The following is a 5,211-nucleotide window of genomic DNA, read 5'->3' on the forward strand; positions in this document are numbered from 1 at the left end:
TTTTCTTTGTTTTTTTTAATGTAGTGAAATCACCATTCAGATCCTGGTGTGGTTTTTGTGGTTCTTGCTTTTGTTTTAGCTTTTACCCAATTTAGCTTTATAAAAGTGTACTTATTTTAGTATATGGGGAAATGTATTGCAGAAACATTTTCTGAGTACAGTACCTCCTGGAAAGATCCAAAGAATTTATAGAAATAAGCATTCAAGCCTACTAGCAGTTCCAGTGTTAATGAAAGTCCAAGTTCTATTTTCAAAAGCACCTGGCTGAGACATTTTTATCAAAACAAGCATATTATAGTGTGTTAAAGAGGACTAGAAACTTATTGTGCTTCAGCTGCTCTATATTAGCTACTCATGAGCATGCTTTTACTCTGCAGGAAATGAAGAGCTGTGACAACTTAGCCCACTTTCCTTGAGTTTACTTTCATTGCAAGTTATATGCATGCAAATGGATAGTTATCATGGATCAGATACCCATGGGGGTGCCCAAAGTACCATGTAAAGGTATGGTGCTTAGATTTGGAGCCCGATTTAAGTTTTGGGGTGTCTGGAGTCAAGAATCCAATTTGACTTGTCATGGAGACGGACTGTAGCAAGCCTAGGGTGCCTTGAACAGTCTGTTTCCCCTTTGGCATCCTGTCTTGGCCTTCTACCTGGTGAAGTCTCCCAGCTCACTTGCCACACATTGATATCATCAGTCAGAAGGATGGGAGATTGTATTTGGTTAATCAGGTCTGAACTCCTGTTGCTGCAGTGGAGACCTGCATCTCTCTCCTTCTGTCTCACTCCTACAGTCTATTTGGGTAAGCCCATGTATGCCTGCACAGCTAGTTCTGGGTTGTAGGCAGCCACTCTACCCTTGTGCTATATATTTTACCTTCCTACTGGGCTTACACTAGGACACCTGCCATCTCTCACTTAATATCAGTTCAGAGCTTTGCATTAAGTCTTAAAGAATCTTTGGGCTTCATCACAGTCCATGAAGTTCCTGAACCTCTCATAAGCCTCCAAGCTCAGAGCCTCTTTCACAGACTTCTAGGCTCATGGGCCTTTCACAGCCTTCTCAGGCCTTCAACAACCCCAAAGTTGGCCTGCAATCCTTGGGCCTGGCTATGACCCCACAGAGTTTAGGTTCCTTTCACTCACTGCCTCAGCAGTCTTAAAAACAAACCTACAACACCATCCTGCCACCCCCCTAGCCACTCTCAAGCCTCAGAGAATTTAAAACATCAACAGGAATCATTTAACTCAACAGACTTCCTGCAGGGCTTCTTTCACTCCCAGTTCTACATACCTCACTCTTTGACCTTCCTAGTAAAGGCCAATCTGAGGCTCTATTAGTGGTTCTGGACTTATAAGGCATTTGGCCCCTCCCCTTCTTACCACCTGACCTGTCTCTCTCTCCCAGTAGGCTGCCTCAGTTCTCTTTCATAGGTCTCATTGAGTCTTCAGCTCAATTGCAGTCATTATCCAATTAGTGGCCTGTTGATTACTGCCTGGAGTCCTGCAGCTTTTTGGCTTTGTGGTCTGGCTGCACTCCCAGTACCTGAGGTAAGGACAGCAGTTTCCTTCCGTCTCAGCAGCTCCTATAGCATCCCAGAGCCAACCTTTTCACAGGGCCCTGGAGTCTGGCAGCAGCTCTTACAGGGCTCTGATTAGAGTCTTTTTAAAGGTGTCCCATCTCTCTCTACCCCTCTTCTCCTCAGTAACATGGTGAGAGTCTTGTTTTACAGTGATCTGATCCACCATATCTACACTCAGTTTTCCCATAGTTTTCCTTCGGGATCATTTGTGCCCTATAGCTTTGTCTAGTCAGAAGTCAAGCACTTGTGGAAGTGGAACTCTAAGAATTTCCTAGGAATTGTTCCATAAAGAATAACACACAGAATGAAACAAGGAAGAACAGTGCCATAGCAACAAAGTTTGGTACCCAGAGTAAAGTTCGCAGCAGCAGCCTGCCCTTGCCCTGTGCACAGATTTGGGGGGCATGCCCCCTGCTGCTTGCTCGGGAGTGCTCACAGAGGTAGGAACTGTCCTTCCCCTGTCCTCATGCCTCCACAAACGAGCCACCTGCAGCTCCATCCTGCGCTTGGCACCAGCTGGACTTTGGTGCCCAGGGCAGTTGCCCCGCTTGCCCCACCCTTGCTACAGTACAGAGGAAGAACAATAATTCTTTGTGATTTGGTAACTTCACAAAAGACAAATGTCACCTATGTTCTGCATCATCTCAAATACATAACAGAATAATTTTCTTGTTCTCCATCTTACTGCATTTTAAAATATATATTTCTGCTTCAACGAAATTACCAAATTGCACAATTCTTCTATCAGTATATTTAAGTAAATGTATAAATATAACTCAATTGTATTTTGCATCTCTCCCCTTAGCTTTACAAAATTATCTTATTCATTTCTACATCTTTTTATGTTTTAGTATGAATAATTTCCATAGTTACATCTAATAATGATATACGTATCAGTTACAATGCCGATTAAAGAAAAGGTTCAGAAAGCTATATAACCTGGTATCCAGTATTCTTGGATACAACTGACGGAACCATTAAAGATATGGAAACCTTTTTCAGCCCGATGTATTACTTTATTTTGCTGTTCAGAATAGTATAATCAATAATATGAATATATTAAAAAGAAAAAGAATTCTAAATCCCTTAACTTCAAAGCACTTTAGCATCTAAAGTTAACATATTTGTAATAATAAAATAAACATCACCAATAAAAAAGAGAAACTATTTCCTAATGTTGATTAATGCATGTTTCATTTTAAGTAGTCTCCTTGGTGAAAACGATTGGTTTTCTCAAAAGATTGGTATTAGCACAAAATTCAGCATCAGGGAGATTTTCAGTATTTGCCTTCTGTTTTTTCAGAGAGTGTTGACATGCAAACAGGATTGCAAAACTTTACTAAATTTCTCTTTGTCACAAATCAGAATGCCAAACTGTCCTCACAGGGTAGCTAGAGTTCTATGCTGGATTAGTGCCATATATATGCTTGCTGTCAAGATGTTAAACTTCCTGTGAAAAGCCTGGACCTGTAAGCACTCATAAATAGTCTCTTATAAGTCATAAGGGAAATATAGATTATAGGGGGAAGGTAAATGGAGTGCTGTTTCATAATCCAAGAACAAGGGGACATTCAAAGAAACTGAAGAACAAACAATAAAACATAAAAGATAATGCATTTTTACACAGTGGAAAATTAATCTGTGGAAATTGTTACCGTGGCATGACCTTGTGATCAAGACCTTAGTAGGCTTCAAACAGGATTAAACATTTATAGCAATGAAAACATCTGTAACCACATTAGATAAAGCAAAATTATCAGTAACAAAGCAACTGGACACCCAGGGCAGTGTTATGCATGGGGGCAGCAGTGCCTTCCAGTGTTATTGTGTGGCTTGCAGCAGCAAACATTTTTTCACCTCCTCTCTTCCTCCACTTCCCAAGCTGGTGCCTGGAGCAGCTGCCCTGGTCCTCCCACCGTAGTTTTGCTGCTGGAAACTATTTTAAAGAATGGATAAACACTTGTGTTATCATGGCATAAAGTAACCACTGACTAGCAGGTGTTTGGATTAGAGACTACATTTTACTACCTGCCATCAGTCATAGACAGGACATGGTGGCAAAGTGGCAAAACTATCTTCATCACAGCCCATAGAGCTGGATGCTACAAGTACAAAAGCATGATTTCAAACCTCACTCTAGACTTGTGTTGAAGGTTGTCCTGGGTCAACCCAGCTGCAAAGAGTTATCTGATCATTTCAGCCAGGCAGATCTTGTTCCCCTATGTGCTGTTGGTTATAGAAACTGGTGTACTGTATTGCTAACCCAATAAGCTACAAGGCTGAGGATGGACTTTTGACTGTTTTGATTGGTTCTGTGATGTGTCTTGATACAGTGTTAACTATCTGCCATTTTGTAACTGTCATTAGATACTAAACACTGACAATACTTATAGATAGGTTCTCTCGCATTGGTTTTATGGTTCTTGTGTCTCTCTTTGATGAATGTGGTGATGGTCAGAGCAGAGACAAGATATGGAGCTAGATAGATAGACAGATGTTTCTTTGCCTCTTCTGACTGCTTTTCCAAAATGTGAGCAGACTGGAAAATATTGTGAAAAGCATATTGTCATGTCTCCATTGTGCAAATTCTAACAACTTTTTTCATATTTCTTGCAATATTAAGGGCTGTATTTTTGCAAAGTAACAATCTCATCTTTAATTTTTTTAAAGCAAGTTTCAAACTTACATGGTTGGCAGGGGAAAGGGCTCCTAAATATGCATCCTAAAAGACTGAAAACCCAAAGGAAAATTAAATTAATACATTTTCCATTCTTTTTAGGTCTAAAGATTTAAAAAAAAAATCAGTATCATATTATTTGGGGCGTGATTCATTATTTACAAATTGCTAGGGATTAGCAGAACTAAACAAAGTGCCTAATTTTCCTGTGTGGCACACAGCAAGCAAGCAATAACAGTGTCTGTTTTGACAGATGATAATTCTTGCCCCTTTTCTCCACAGACTTGAAAGCCCTTTGAAGAGGGACGTACTTTCTATAGTATGGAGGAGGGAGGGGGATAATGTCTTCATGGTGCCAGAGTACTAATATTGACATCCGGGTCTCTTCTCAACTTGACCTTTGACTTGCTGCGTGACTTTGGACAACTTGCCTCCTCTCTCATTGCAGGCAATATAGCAGCATCGGTCAAATGTGAACTGCTTGGCAATTTGTGCACAAAGCAGAAGTGTGTGAAGGATGTAATTTTACAATCTTTGCACTCCCCTGTGCCTGAGAAAGGGCATGTGTGTCTGAAAGCTTGTAAATAAAGATTTTTTTTCCCAACGGGTTGGTCTAATAAAAGATACTGCCTCTAGCACACTGACTGAAGGATGCAACACATTCATCAGAAGATTATACAACCCTGTCCACACCTCAGGGCTAAGCTCCCTCATTTTCTGGGCTTCTCTCAGACATGGGCCCTGATACTGAAGCATGGCCTCTCTTCCAGGGTCTGAGTGGAAGATCTGCATGGAGAGCTGCTGCAGCACTGGATCCAGGGCTGGCCCCAGGGTAATCAGCACCCACATCACTTCCAATATCACTTTTATAGTTTCAAGTTTCATAGTTTCTAGGGCCGGAAGGGACCTGAGCAGATCATCTAGTCTGACCCCCTGCCATGGCAGGAAAGA

Source organism: Crocodylus porosus, unplaced genomic scaffold (genome assembly GCF_001723895.1).
Source record: "Crocodylus porosus isolate Cpor-Errol unplaced genomic scaffold, CroPor_comp1, whole genome shotgun sequence".
In the NCBI taxonomy this organism is placed as follows: domain Eukaryota; kingdom Metazoa; phylum Chordata; order Crocodylia; family Crocodylidae; genus Crocodylus; species Crocodylus porosus.